The sequence below is a fragment of the Tamandua tetradactyla genome, chromosome X (genome assembly GCF_023851605.1).
Source record: "Tamandua tetradactyla isolate mTamTet1 chromosome X, mTamTet1.pri, whole genome shotgun sequence".
In the NCBI taxonomy this organism is placed as follows: domain Eukaryota; kingdom Metazoa; phylum Chordata; class Mammalia; order Pilosa; family Myrmecophagidae; genus Tamandua; species Tamandua tetradactyla.
In genome coordinates, this window is record NC_135353.1 from 29,974,766 (window position 1) to 29,988,952 (window position 14,187).

The 14,187-nt window shown below is 35.8% G+C and overlaps 1 long non-coding RNA gene and 1 pseudogene across 1 annotated transcript in view; one reads left to right on the forward strand and one right to left on the reverse strand.

Annotated features, from left to right (window-relative positions):
* Positions 1-14,187, reverse strand: part of LOC143670352 (uncharacterized) — a 160,364-nt gene that overhangs the window by 118,820 nt on the left and 27,357 nt on the right. The gene's annotated exons all lie outside the window — the stretch shown is intronic.
* LOC143670908 (small ribosomal subunit protein eS4, X isoform-like) lies at positions 860-1,625 on the forward strand (annotated as a pseudogene).

Consider the following 14,187-nt stretch of genomic DNA (forward strand, 5'->3'; position numbering starts at 1 on the left):
ATATCTAACTTTATGCCAGTAACATGCTGTTTGCTTTAAAGTCAGGTACTGTGAGACCTCCCACTTCATTCCTCTTTTTCAAGATATTTTTAGCTATTTGGAGTGCCCTTCACTTCCAAATAAATTTGGTTATGTGTTTTGTTATTTTTGCAAAGTAAGATGTTGGGAATTTAATTGGTACTGCATTGAATCTACAAATCAATTTGGATAGAATCAAAATCATATCATATTAAGTCTTCCAATCCATGATTATAGTATGCCCTTCCTTTTAATTAGGTGTTTTTATTTCTTTTTGCAATTTCTTTTAGTTTTTTGTGTACAGGGCTTTTGTGGCCTTGGCTAAATGTATTCCTATATATTTGACTGTTTTGATTGCTATTGTAAATGGAATTTTTTCTTGATTTCCTTCTCAGAATGCTCATTACTAACATAAAGAAACACTACTGATTTTTGGTTGTTGATCTTGTACCCTGTCATGTTGCTATAATCACCTATTAGCTGTAGTGGCTTTGCTGTGTATTTTTCAGGATTTTTGATATATAGTATCACAACATCTGCAAACAGGGAAAGCTTTACTTCTTCTTTTCCAATTTGGATGCCTTTCATTTCTTTTTCTTGTGTAATTGCTCTAGCTAGAACTTCCAACACAATATTGAATAACAATGGTGACAATGAGGATCCTTGTCTAGTTCCTAATCTGAGAGGGAGAGCTTTCAGTCTTTTCCCATTGAGGATGATATTAGCTGTGGGCTTCTCATATATTCCCTTTATCATGTTGAGGAAGTTCCCTTCTGTTCCTATCCTTTGATGTGTTTTCATCAAGAAAGGATATTGAGCTCTTCTCGTGCCTAGTACAGTCATGGCTTGTGGCCCAAAGAAGCATTTGAAGTGTGTAGCAGCTCCAAAGCATTGGATGCTGGACAAACTGACTGGTGTGTTTGCTTCTCATCCATTGCTGAGAGAGTGTTTCCCTCTCATTATTTTCTTAAGGAACAAACTTACATATGCCCTGGCAGAGATGAAGTAAAGAAAATCTGTATGAAGCAGTTTATAAAGATTGATGGCAAGGTACAAATTGATATAACTTATCCTGCTGGTTTTATGGCTGTCGTCTGCATTGACAAGACAGGAGAGAATTTCCAAGGATCACTTTGCTGTTCATTGTATTATACCTGAGGAGGCCAAGTACAATTTGGGCAAAGAGAGGAAGATCTTTGTAGGCAAAAGGAAGCCCTCATCTGGTGACCCATGATGCTTGTACCATCTACTGCCCTGATCTCCTCAAGGTGAATGACATCATTTAAATTGATTTGGAGACAGGCAAGACTATTGATTTCATAAAGTTCAATACTGGTAACCTGTGTATGGTTACTGAGGGTGGTAATCTGGGATAAATTGGTGTGATCACCAACAAGAGAGATATCCTGGCTCTTTTGCTGTGGTTTATGTGAAAGAGGCCAACAGCAATAGCTTTGCCACCTGGCTTTCCAACATTTTTGCTATTGGCAAAGGCAACAAGCCATGGATTTTAGTTCCTTGAGGAAAAGGGTATCTGCTTCACAATTGCTGAGGAGAGAGACAAGAGGGTGGCAGTAAAACAGAGCAGTGGGCGAAATGATCTTTAGGTGACATGGATGGAGAGCTCTTTGTGGCTAATTAAAAATAATAAAGTATGAAAGTAAAAGAAAGGATGTTGAGATTTGTCAAATGCCTTTTCTGCATTAATTGAGATGATCATGTGGTTTTTTGCTTTGATTTATTGATATGCTGTATTATATTAATTGATTTTTTATATTGAAACAGCTTTGAATACCTGAAATAAATCCCACTTTTTCGTGATGTATATTCTTTTAAAGTGCTGATAGAGTTCATTTGCGAGTATTTTGTTGAGGATTTTCGCTTATACTCTAAAGAGATTGGTCTGTAATTTTATTTTTCTTGTAGCATCCTTGTCTGGCTTTGGTATTAAGGTAATGTTGGCTTCATAGAATGAATTACGTAACTTTCCCTCTTCTGCAATTTTTTTGAAGAGTTTGAACAGGATTGGTCCTATTTCTTTCATGAATATTTGGTAAGATTCATACATGAATCCAGTTGGTCCTGGACTTTTATTTTTTGGAAGATTTTCATTGACTGGGTCAATGTCTTTACTTGTTATTGGTTTGTTGAGGTTGTCTATTTCTTCTCCAGTCAATGTTGTTTTTTCACGCTTTTCTAGGAAGTTGTCCATTTCATCTATATTATGTAGTTTATTCACATATACTTGCTCATTGTATCCTATCATTATTTCCTTTATTTCTGCAAGGTCAGTAGCTATGTCTCCCTCCCATTTTTAATTTTATTTATTTGCATCCTCTTTTTTTTTTGTCAGCCTAGCTAAGGGTTCATTGATTTTATTGATTTTCTCAAATAAACAAAATCTGGTTATGTTGATTCTCTCTATTATTTTCATTTTCTCAGTTTCATTTATTTCTGCTCTAATTTTTGTTATTTCTTTCCTTCTGTTTACTTTGGGGTTAGTTTGCTGTTCCTTCTCTAGCTCCTTCAGGTGAGCAATTAATTCCTATATTTTTGCTCTTTCTTTTTTTTTAAATAAGCATTTAAGGCAATAAGTTTTCTTTTCAGCACCATCTTTGCTGCCTCTTATAAGTTTTGATATGTTGTGTTTTCATTTTCATTTGCTTCAAGATATTTACTGATTTATCTAGTAATGTCTTCCTTGACCCATTGATCATTTAAGTGTGTATTGTTTGCCTTCTATATATTTGTGAATTTTCCAGCCTTCTGTCTGATATTGATTTCCAACTTCATTCCATTATGATCCAAGAAAGTGTTTTGCATAATTTCCATCTTTTAAGTTTATTGCGACTTGCTTTTTGACACAACATGTGGTCAATCCCAGAGAATGATCTATGAGCACTTAAGAAAAATATGTATTATGCTGTTGTGTGGTGTAATGTTCTATAGATATCTGTTAAGTCTAGATTATTAATTGCATTATTCAACATCTCTTTTTCTTTATTGATCCTCTATCTAGATGGCCTATCCATTGATGAGAGCAGGGAATTGAAGTCTCCAACTATTATGGTAGAGGTGTCTACTTCTCCCTTGAGTGTTGTCAGTGTTTGCTTTATGTATTTTGAGGAACTCTGGCTTGGTACATAAATTTTATTATTGTTATGTCTTCTTGATGAATTGTTCCTCTTTGTCTCTTTTAATTGTTTTACATTTGAAGTTTAATTTGTTGGATATTAATATAGCTTCTCCCACTCTTTTCTGGTTGTTGTTTGCAGGAAATATCTTTTTCCAACCTTTCACTTTTAATCTATTTTTGTCTTTGGGTCTAAAGTGAGTCTCTCATAGACAGCATACAGATGGGTCCTGCTTTTTAATCCATTCTACCAGTCTATATTTTTTTATTTAGAAGTTTAATTCACTAACATTTAATGTTATTACTGGAAAGACAGTACTTTCTTCTACCATGTAGTCTTTTTGGATTTTATGTGTCATATTCTTATCTTCTCTTTTTTTTTTTACCCTCATTGATATACACGCACATAAATGGGAATGCTGGCTGCATAAAATGAAGGAAAAAATAAAATTTATTATCTTTACTTCTTATGTTTTATTCATTTGACAAGCACTTAAATAGGGATTGCTGTGTGCTTACACTCTTCTAAATACTTTACAAAATTAACTAATTTATTCCTTTATAGCCAGTCTTGGTAGTAGATACATATATTACCCCCATTTTACAGGTATTTAACAGGTTTTTTAAAAATTGAATTTGTTAACAAAAGTGCAAAACAGTTTGATGTTTATCTTCCATCATTAGGCAGAGAATACCTCCAATTTTTCTCCCAATAAAAATGATCAGGAGGATTTATGATGTCATCAACATGGTGACATAAGACATCCCCTGGAATATTTTTGGCTCAGAATCAACTAATAAAAGGACAAATCCTATTTCCTTAGAACTCTGTAATATGATAGAGACTGGAGAAGGACTCCACAAATGCTGAATCAAAGGGAAAAATAGTCACAAAGATCAGGCTGGAGATTTACGTCCCAGATCTGTCAGTCCAGACACAATCTCTCCCTTGATCTCACACAGCTTAGGAGTTGCACAGAGGCAGCATGGCCCAGGTCCTTCCTGCCATGGTTGAAGATCATAGAACCACTCATAGCAGTGAGTTAGAACCCCACCCATATCCAGGCACAGGGACCCAAGTCTCCAGAGAACCAGGACTGAACATAAGCAGCTGAGAAGTGCTGCATACAGAGGTGCCCCCAGGTAAAAAAGAGACTGTGGCAGAGTTATTGGCAACAGGCACACCCAATCAATCCAGTCTTGGTTTGCTTGACCAGCTAAATGCAAAACAAACCTTTCCAGATTGACCCCCATCTGATTTCCCAGGGCAGGATAACCTAATGTGAAAGAAACTAGAGGCAGAAAAACTTCACAGAGAAAAGGGGACTGGACTGCTATAGGGCAGGGCAGGTCCCTGAACTGAAAAGAGTAATGTAATGGGGAGCGAGGGAGAAAATTTAAACAAATTATGGGATCAGGGAAGAAAATTCTGCACAAAAACAAACAGTACAGATGAAGAGTCTTGGAAAAAGAACAGGAAATGAAGATTTTTTTTCTGAATATGAAGTAGATGCATAAAAAAGGACAATCTTAAAAACTGTACCACATCACCAGGTCAAAAATCAGATGTAAAAGAGCTGAGAAAACATGAAGAGTTAAACACAGGCTACTCTAGAGATCCCAAATAAGTTGGACCAAGTGTCAAAGAAGAGCCTGAACACAAAGCCTAACTATGTAAAATCCTACGCAAGAGGGAGAAACAAAATTTAGAGTCAACTCATCAAAATAATTCAATGAGAACAGATCAGCCAAATTTTACAAGCCATGCTAAGAAACAGGAACATATGACTTAGCCAAGGGGAAAAATAAAACCTCAGAGGACTCTCAGAATTTGGAACAACTGATAAAATATGTTCAAACAAATCTCCTTTATCAGTTCAAAGAGATGAAGAAAATATGGATAGAAATAAAGTAATGGTGGCTATAGAGCTAAAGGATATTAAGAAGGCCATATATGAGCAAAAATAAGAATTTGAAAGTTTAAAAGGAAACATAACAGTAATTATGGGGATGGAAGGCACAATAAAGGCATACAGCCGCAGATTCTAACATGAAGAAGAAAGAATCAGCAAACTACAAGGCAGGGCAATAAAAACCATACAGTCAGAAGAACAAATATAGAAAAGAATAGAAAACATTGATGAATGTCTCAGGGACTTGAGTGAAAGGATGAAGCATAAAACATACATCATGGGCGTCAGAGAATGAAAAGAGATGGTAAAGGGGGCAGAAAGAATATTTAAGGAAATAATGGCCAAAAATTCCCCAAGTCTTTTGAAAGACATAAATATATATGTCCAAGAAATGAAACATGCTCCAAACAGAATAAACCCTAATAAACCTACTCCAAAACACATACTAATCAGGACATCAAATGGCAAAATTAAAGAGAGAATTCTGAATCCATCAAGGCAAAAGTGATTCACCACATACATGGAATCCTCAATAAGACTAAGTGCTGATTTCTCATCAGAATCCATGGAGGCAAGAATGGAGTAGTATGACATATATATATAGTACTGAAAGAGGAAAACCGCCAGTCCAAATTTCTTTATCCAGCAAAGTTGCCATTCAAAAATGAGGGGGCATTTAAAACATTCACAGACTAACAGACTGAGAGAGTTTGTCAATAAAAGACCTGCTCTACAAGAATTACTAAAGGGAGTTCTTCAGGTCAAAAGAAAAAGACAGGAGAGAGTGATGACTTGCAGTAATGTGAACAAATGAAGATCTTCAGTAAAGGTAACTAAATAGATAAATGCAAATCCAAAAAGTACTGTATCTTAAGTATATAACTCTACTCTTTAATACCTGTAAGAGTCAGAATACAATTGAACAAGAAAAGTCATATTTCCTGATAATGGACACTAAGTATAAAGAGGTAATGTGGGAGAGAAACAACATAAAGAGGAGAATTGTGGGGTTATGGGAGCAAAGATTGTATATACTATTGAAGCTAAGTTTGGTATCTTTTCAAATCAGTAGGTTATAGATGTAGGTCATGTAATAAAAACTCTAAGGTAAGCACAAAGAAATAATTTTTAAAATATACAAAAACAGAAATGAGAAAGGGATCAGTTATGTACATCACAAAATATCAACTGTACAGAAAAGGACACTGCAATAAAGGAAAAGAGAGACAAAAATAGATGAGATATATAAAAACCAAAGGTTAAAATGGTTGAAGAAAGTACTGCCTTTACAGTAATAACTCTTAATGTTAATGGATTAAACTCACGAATCAAAAGATGCCAATTAGAAGACTGGGTTTTTAAAAAGCATGATCCAATTCTCCATTATTTATAGGAGACTCACTTTAGATGTAAAGACACAAATAGCTCAAAAGTGAAAGGATGGAAAAATATTACCCACACAAATAAAAACCAAAAAAGAGCTCAGGTAGCTATATTAATGTCAGACAAAACAGATTTAAGTTAAACACTGTTACAAGAAATGAAGAAAGACACTATATTTTAATAAAAGGAGCAATCTACCAAGAAGAAATAACAATCATAAATATTTATGCACCTAACCAGGGTGCTCCAAAAGATGAGGCTAGAACCGGCAAAACTGATGGGAGAAAATTCACATCTGTGATAATAGTTGGAGACTTCAATACACGATTGCGCTGGCTTGAATTTGTTATGTACCCCAGAAAAGCCATGTCCTTTGATCCTCATTCAATATTGCTGGGTGGGAGCTTTCTGATTATCCATGGAGATGTGACCCACCCTATTCAAAATGGGGTTTGTTTACTGGAGCCCTTTAAGAGGGAACCATTTTAGAAAAAGCTTTAGAGCCCACGCAACCAGAGACCTTTGGAGATGAAGAAGGAAAATGTCCCCAAGGGGAGGTTCAGGAAACAAGAAGCCTGGAGGGAAAGCTAACAGAAGTTGCCATGTTCACCATGTGCCTTTTCAGTTCAGAGAGAAACCCTGAATGTCATTGGCCTTCTTTAACAAAGGTATCTTTCCCTGGATGCCTTAGATTGGACATTTCTATAGCCTTGCTTTAATTCAGATATTCTCACAGCCTTAGAATATGTAAACTTGAAACTTAATAAATTCCTCTTTTTAAAAGCTGTTCCATTTCTGGTGTATCACATTCCAGCAGCTTGGAAACTAGAATAACCACTCTCATCAGTAGATAGAACATCTAGACAGAAGGTCAATAAGGAAACAGAGAAATTGAATAATATGATAAAAGAACTAGACCTAACAGACCTATAAAGAACATTTCACCCCAAAAGAGCAGGGCATACATTCTTCTCGAATCCACATGGATTATTCTCAGGAGACACCATATGCTAGGTCACAATACAAGTCTCAATAAATTTTAAAATATTCAAATTATGCAAAGCACCTTCTCTGACCATAATGGAAAGAAGCTGGAGATCATAATAGGTAGGGAATTGGAAAATCTGCAAATATATGGAAGTTAAATAATACAGTCTTTAACAATGGCGGGTCAAAGAAGAAAGAGAAAGAAATCAGTAAATATCTTGTGAGAAAATAAAACAAAAAAACAACATCTCAAAATTGATGGATACAGCAAAGGAGAAGGAAGTTCATATTACTAAATTCTTACATGAAAAAAGAAGAGCTAAAATCAAAGACCTAACTGGATATCTGGAGGTACCAGAAAAAGAACAACAAACCAAACCCAAAGGAAGATGAAGAAAAGAAAAACAAACATTATAGCAGAAACAAATGAAATAGAGAATTCAGAAACCAACAGAATGCATTAACAAAACTAAAGTTGGTTCTTTGTAAAGATCAATAAAATTGACAAACCCTTAGCTAGATTGACAAAGATATGCAAATAACTAAAATCAGAAATAAGATGGAACCATTGCTACTGGCACCACAGAAGTAAAAAGGATCATAAGAGGATTCTATGAACAAATTTATGCCAACAATTTGACATGCTAGATGAAATGGATAAATTCCTAGAAGTATACAAACAGCCTACACTGACTCGAGAAGAAATAGAAGACCTCAGCTGACCAATTACAAGAGATTGAATCAGTCATCAAAAATCCTCCGACAAAGAAAAGCCCGGTACCAGATGGCTTCATAGGTGAAATCTATTGAACACTCCAGAAAGAATTAATACCAATCCTGCTCAAACTCTTCCCAAAAATTGAAAATGAGGGAACACTATTTAACTCATTCTAAGGCCAATATTACTCTAATAACAAAGCTAGAAACAGATACCACAAGAAAAAAATTATGGACTAGTTTTTTCTTTTATGAACATAGATGTAAAAAAAAAAATGTTAGCAAAGTCCCATTAAATGAATTATACAGCATGAGCAAGTGGGATTTATCTCATTTACCAAGGTGGTTCAACATAAGAAAATCAATTAATGCAATAGAGCACATTAGCAAAATGAAGGGAGTAGCCACATAGTCATTTCAATTGATGCAGAAAAGGTATTTGAGACAAAATCTAGCACTCCTTCCCGAAAAAAAATACTTAATCCTGGAATAGAATGAAAATTTATCAACATGACAAGGGACATAAATTAAAAAGCCCACTGCTACCATCAAACCCAATGGTGAAACATAGAAAGCTTCCCCTCTTAGATCTAGTACAAGACAAGAATGATCACTGTCACCACTGTTATTCAACATTGTGGTGGAAATTCTGGCCAGAGAAATTAGGCAAAAGAAAGAAATAATACACACCTGTGTTAGATTGAAGCTCTTATGTACCCCAGAAAATGCCATGTTCTTTTAATCCATTCCTGTGGGTACAGACCTGTTGTGGGCAGGACACTTTTGACTAGCTTATTTCTTTTGAGATGTGATCCACCCCAATCAAAGTAGGTCTTTTTTCCCTACAATCATACATTCATATTGTGAAAGCTATATATTTATACAGTTGTCTTAAAGAATCAAGGCTACTGAAACACAGCTCAACAGTTTCAGGTACTTCCCCCCAGCCATTTCAATGTACCATAAACTAAAAAGGGATATCTATATAATGCATAAGAATAACTTCTTGACTCCGTTTGAAATCTCTCAGCCACTGAAAATTTATCTTGTCTCATTTCTCTCTTCTCCCTTTTGGTCAAGAAGAACTTACTCAATCCCATGATGCTGGGTCCTGGCTCACAGCAGGAGTCAGGTCAAACATTGCCAGGGAGATTTGCACCCCCCGGGGAGTCATGTTCCGTTCTGGGAAGGGCAGTGGGTTCACCTGCCTAGTTGGTTTAGAGAGAGAGGCCACATCTGAGCAACAAAAGAGGTTCTCTGGGGATGACTCTTAGGCATAATCATCAGTAGGCTCAGCCTCTCCATCGCAGGAATAAGCTTCATTGGGGTGAGCCCCAAGATTGAGGGCTCAGCCTATTGAATTGGTTGTCCTCACTGCCTGCAAGAAAATCAGGAATTCCCTAGATGAGGAGGCTTACTATTTCCTCCTTTCATCCCAGTCCCCCAAGGGGACTTTGCAAACACTCTTTATTCTCTGCCCAAATTACTCTGGGGTCTATCAGAGCATCACACTAACCTGTAGAAGCCAACAAGGTCTCATGCCCTATTCAAGATTCCATGCAATTATGGCGTTCAAGCCAATTGACCATACAAGTTAAATTAGATGATTTGCTACCTAAAATATATATTTTGAACCAAAGAAAATCTCTTTCCTTTGTCTCACACAGAAGTTGAAATTTGAAAATATGAGACATATCATCCTCTACTCAATATTCTGGTTTACCTTAGTCCTATCCAAATCAGCTTCATCCATATCTGTAGTCAAAGTTTCATCACTTTTTCAGCTTTTTTATAAAACAGTTTCTGAATGGGGTAATGCTGACTTTCATAACTTCAGTGCTATAGCTCTGAGTCTCAAGTGTCACATAAATACCCAAAGTTTAAGGGAATGACCTGGTTATATACAAATAGCTCAGCATCTCAGAATTTAGAAATAATAGTTATAACTCCTAAATATGCATGACTTCTGCAAGAACTTACAATCTAGGAATCTTTACAATAGGTCCCAAACTGATAACTCATGGTCTTGACTTCAATTGTTCGAGTTAGTATGTTATAGTTAGTCCATATGAGTGAGCCATAATATTTGTCTTTTTGTTTCTGACATTTCAGTCAACATACTGTCCTTAAGGTTCAATCACCTAGCTCATTCCTTCTTGAATCCACTCAGTAGTCAGTTATACATAAACACGACAGTTCCCCCTTTCATTCCTTAGTCATTGTACTCTTAGGCCACCTCCATCCATTGCAAATAGTGAACACTGCCTCCATAAACACCACTGTGCAGACATCCATTCATGTCCCGACTCTCAGTTCCTCCAGGTACATACTGGGCAATGAGGTTGCAAGATCATATGGCAACCCCAGCCCTAGTCTCCTGTGGAACCACCACACTGCCCTTCAAGAGGCTGCACCTCTCAGGTTTCCTACCAACAGTGAATAGATACATCTCTTTCTCCACATTTTCTCTAGCACTCGTTTCTTTCTGTTCTTTTTCAAACAGTTTTATTCACACATCATACAATTCAACCTAAGGAAATAGCCATGCCTTCACCACCATAATCTATATGAAGACATTTCCTTTTCTTCTGCAAAGAACCCCATACCCCTCTCCCATATCCCCCATTTGTTGATATTTAGTTTTGGCATAGTGCCTCTGTTACATTCTGTGGAAGCATATTACAAAATTACTATTGATTGCAGACCTTAGTTTGCATTGATTATATTTTTCTCCCGTATATATACCACCCCATTTTCAACACCTTACAATATTTTCATTCATTTTGTTCTCTCTCACGCAAAAACATTTTTATATCTGTGCATGTAGTTGCTATTATTGACCAATTTAGATTATGCAAAATTATACAGTCAAGTCTTTATCTTCTATCTTTCCTTCTGGTGTCATACATGCCCCAACCTTCCTCATTAAGGCATACTCACACTCATCTTTGTTCAGTGTTCTTACAATATTATGCTGCCATGAGATAGTATTGTTCTATCTATTTCCGGATCTATACAATCAATCCTATTGAACATTCTGTACTCCTTTAGCATCAATTATCCAATCTCTACCCTCTTTCTATCTCCTAATATCCTGTGTTCTCAATTTTAACTCTCCATGTTTGCTCATTAATCTTAGTTCATAATAGTGAGACCATACAGTATTTTTTTCTTTCGTTTCTGGGTCATTTCACTCAGCATAATGTCCTCAAGGTTCATCCACATTGTTACATGCTTCAAGACTTTATTCTGTCTTACAGCTGTGTAATATTCCATCATATGTATATATTACAGCTTGTTTAGCCTCTCGTCCACTGATGGACATTTGGATTATTTCCATCTCTTGGCAATCATAAATAATGCTGCAATAAACATTGGTGCACAAATGTCCATTTGTGTTCTGCCTTCAGTTTCTCTGAATATATACCTAGTAATGGGATTGCTGAATCATATGGCAATTCTATACTTAGCTTTCTGAGGAATCACCAAACTGCCTTCCAGAGCAGTTGCACTATTTTACATTCCCATTAACAGTGGATAAGTGTGCCTCTTTAACCACATCCTGTCCAGTGCTTTTCATTTTTTTTTTAATAATGGCCATTCTAGTGGGTGTGAGGTGATATGACTTTGTGATTTTGATTTGCGTTTCCATAATAGCCAGAGAAGTTGAACATCTTTTCATGTGCCTTTTAGCCATTTGTATTTCCTCTTCTAAAAAGTGTCTGTTCATGTCTTTAGCTCATTTTATTAATTGTGTTGTTTGTCTTTTTGTTGTTGAGTTGTAGAATTTCTTTATATATTCTGGATATTAAACCCTTACCTGATATGTGGTTTCCCAATATTGCCTCCTATTGTATAGGTTGCCTTTTTACTTTCTTGACAAAGTTATTTGATGCACAAAGGTGTTTACTTTTGAGAAGATCCCATTTACTTCTTTTTTCATTGCTCGTGCTTTGGGTGTAAGATCTAGGAAACCACCTCCCATCACAAGATTTATAAGATATTTTCCTACATTTCCTTCTAAATGTTTTATGGTCTTAAGGCTAATGTTTAGGTCTTTGATACATTTTGAATTAATTTTTGTATAAGGTGTGAGATATGGATCCTCTTTCATTATTTTGCATATGGATATCCAGTTCTCCAAAAACCATTTGTTGTAAATAATGCTGCAATAAACAAATGTACATTTGTGTCCTTGCCTTCAGTTTCTCTGAATATATGCCTAGTAATGGGATTGCTGAATCATATGGCAATTCTATACTTAACTTCCCAACGAACTGCCAAACTGTCTTCCAGGGTGGTTGCATTATTTTACATTTCCACCAACAGTGGATAAGAGGCTGCTCTGTCCCAGGTGAGTGGCTTGGCTGCCTTGTCAAAGATCAATTCCCATTCATGAAAGGGTCTATTTCTGAACATTGAATTCTATTCCAGTGGTCAGTATATCTAACTTTATGCCAGTACAATGCTGTCTTGACCACTGCAGCTTTGTAACATGCTGCAAAATCAGGTAGTGTGAGACATCCTACTTCGTTCTTTTTCTCAAGATATTCAGAGCACCTGACCTTCCAAATAAATTCGATTATTGATTTTTAATTTCTGCAAAGTTTGGGGATTTTTTTTTTTCACATGGGCAGGCATCGGGAATCGAACCCAGGTCCTCTGACATGGCAGGCAAGCATTCTTGCTTCCTGAGCCACCGTGGCCTGCCCAAATTTTGGGATTTTAATTGATATTGCATTGAATCTACAAATCAATTTGTGTTGAATTGACATCTTAACTATATTTAGTCTTCCAACCCATGAACATGGTATGTCCTTACATTTATTTAGGTGTTCCATGGTTTCTTTTAGTAATTTCTTGTAGTTTTTTTAATATAGGTCTTTTGTATCCTTAGTTAAATTTATTCCTAAATATTTTATTCTTTTGGTTGCAATTGTAAATGGCATTTTCCTCTTGATTTCCTCCTCACATTGCTCATTACTAGTGTAAAGAAACACTACTGATTTTTTGACAGTTGATCTTATACCCTGCCACTTTGCTGTACTCATTTATTAGCGCTAATAGCTTTGTTGAAGATTTTTGGTATTTTCAACATATAGTATCATATTATCTGCAAACAATGAAAGTTTTACCTCTTCCTTTCCAATTTGGATACCTTTTATTTCTTTTTCTTGTCTAATTGCTCTGGCTAAATCCTCCAACAAAATGTTGAATAACAATAGTGACAATTGGTAAATATGTCTTTGTTCCTGATCTTATAGAGAAAGCTTTCAGCCTTTCCCCACTGAGGATGATGTTAGCTGTGGGCTTTTCATATATTCCCTTTATCGTATTGAGGAAGTTCCCTTCTATTCCTATCCTTTGAAGTGTTTACATCAAGAAAGGACGCTGAATTTTGTCAAATGCCTTTTCTGCATTAATCAAGATGATCATGTGGTTTTCTGCTTTGACTTATTGATATAGTGTATTATATTAATTGATTTTCTTATGTTGTACCAGCCTTGCACACCTGGACTAAATCCCACTTGGTCATGGTGTATAATTCTTTTAATGTGTTGCTGGATATGATTTGTGGGTATTTTGTTAAAGATTTTTGCCTCTATATTCATGAAAGAGATTGGTCTGTAATTTTCTTTTCTTATAGTATCTTTGTCTGGCTTTCCTAGTAGGGTGATGTTGGTTTCAAAGAATGAGTTAGGTAGCTTTCCCTCCTTAACAATTTTTTGGAAGAGTTTGTGCAGGGTTGGTACTAATTCTTTCTGATATGCTTGGTAGAATTCACATGTGAATTCTGGACTTTTCTTCTGGGGCAGCTTTTTGATGACTGATTCAATTTTTTGCTTGTGATTGGTTTGTTGAGGTTATCTATTTATTCTTGAGTCAATATTGGTTATTCATGCCTTTCTAAGAAGATGTATTTCATTTATGTTTCCTTGTTTATTAGCATATAATTGCTCATAGTATCTTCTTATTACCTCCTTTATTTCTGCAGGGTCAGTGTTTATGTCCCCTCTTCCATTTGTGATTTTGTTT